Below are 1994 nucleotides of genomic sequence, written 5' to 3'. Positions count from 1 at the left end.
TTCTAGTATTTTCTCTATCCTTCCCAGAGCGACTTTTAAAATCTGCGACACATCCTCCCTCCCTCCCTCCTTTCCCTTCCCCTCTCTCTCTCTCTCTCTCTCTCTCTCTCTCTCACACACACACTCTCTCTCTCACTTCAGTAAAAACAACACACTGTGCTCTGTACAACCATGTGAGAAAGGGTGAGAGAGTGACGGAGGAAAGAAAAGTGCATGAGTCACTACGTCAAAACTGGCTTCATGTCGGAAAGCAGGAAATAACTGGAAAAGGTGGACCTGTGCCCGTAAAGCAGATAGGGAATGTGGGATGGATATCAGTAGGGAAAACGTGGGGGCAGCGTTCATTTATGACGTCATTGCCAGCACGTATTGTCCTTACAACTTTTCTGGAAAAGGTTCTTCCAGGAAATTTACAGAAAGTAACCCTGGCAGGGGGAGCAGGGTGGCTCGCACAGCTGAAGGTCCTGGTGGAATGCCAGGTTGCCACTGTTGGGCCCTTGAGCAAGGTCCTTAACCCTCAATTGCTTAGATTGCTTAGTAAACAGAAGGTTGCTGGTTCACAGCAAGAAGGTCCTGGGTTCCGTTGTAGGCAGTGGTTAAAGTATTGGACTAGTAAAGTATTGGACAAGTAAAGTATTGGATTAGTAAGGTATTGGGCTGGGCAGTTGTAGCCTAGCGGTTAAGGTATTGGACTAGTAAGCGAAAGGTTGCTGATTCAAACCCCACCACTGCCAGGTTGCCACTGTTGGGCGCTTGAGCAAGGACCTTAACCCTCGATTGCTTAGATTGATTAGTAAGCAGAAGGTTGCTGGTTCAATCCACACCAATGCCAGGTTGTCACTGTTGGGCCCTTGAGCAAGGTCCTTAACCCTTGATTGCTTAGATTGATTAGTAAGCAGAAGGTGGTTCACAGCAAGAAGGGCCTGGGTTCAGTTGTAGGCAGTGGTTAAGGTATTGGACTAGTAAGGTACTGGACTAGTAAGGTATTGGACTGATACTAGTAAGGTATTGGACTAGTAAAGCATTGGACGGTCTAGACTTAAACATTGAGACACAGTCTCAATGTTTAAGTCTAGACTGAAAACATATTTATTTTCTCAGGCTTTTGATTAGTATAGACAAAGGCGCAGAGCTTGGGGGTTCTTGGTCATAGAAACTTGTGGTGATCTGGGATGTTGGGTTGCTGTCGTTCTGCCTCTCCTGTCCGATCACTCAGGTTTGGGTAGGAGAGGTGGGCGCTGATGTCCTGTGGAAGCCTTCATGACCTTGTTACCTGCTCGCTCTCCCTTTTAGTTATGCTGTAATAATTAGGGCTGCCGGAGTCTAAAACTCTCTGTAAAACTGTTTTACTCAACTAGCATTGTACATTATTAATTACATTCTTTATTGTTTTACTCCAAGGGCATTCTGATGGAAACCTGTTTACCCGCCGAGGTTAAGGATTAAAGTCGAGACTGCAGTGCCAACGATGCTGCTCCTGCCAGATGTGACGGATCGGGAGTTTTTGCACCAAGAATGACAAGAACTCACTACAGACTTTATTGAAGACTAGACCGAATAATAACTCTATTATTATTTATTTCTTTATTTATTGCCAGTTATAACTTTTAGTTCAATTCTGTGTTTGTATGATTTGTGTAAATCCTATTTATTTAAAGTATCCTCGAGACCACCCAAGAAGGATGGGCCCTGCTGAGTCTGGTTCCTCCTGTAATTTCTTCCTGTAATTTTAAGGGAGTTTTTCCTTGCCACAGTCGCCCTCGGATTGCTCAACAGGGGTTTTTGTATCTGTTGGTCCTGGATTTTGTAAAGTTGCTTTGAGACAATGTCTATTGTAAAAAGCGCTATATAAACAAGGTTGACTTGACTTGACTTGACTTGGACTGGGCAGTTGCAGCCTAGGAGTTAAAGTATTGGACTAGTAAGGTATTGGACTAGTAAAGTATTTGGACTGGGCAGTTGCAGCATAGGGGTTAAAGTATTGGACTAGTAAG

This window comes from Trichomycterus rosablanca, chromosome 2 (genome assembly GCF_030014385.1).
Source record: "Trichomycterus rosablanca isolate fTriRos1 chromosome 2, fTriRos1.hap1, whole genome shotgun sequence".
Taxonomy (NCBI): domain Eukaryota; kingdom Metazoa; phylum Chordata; class Actinopteri; order Siluriformes; family Trichomycteridae; genus Trichomycterus; species Trichomycterus rosablanca.
This window is presented reverse-complemented; position numbering follows the sequence as displayed.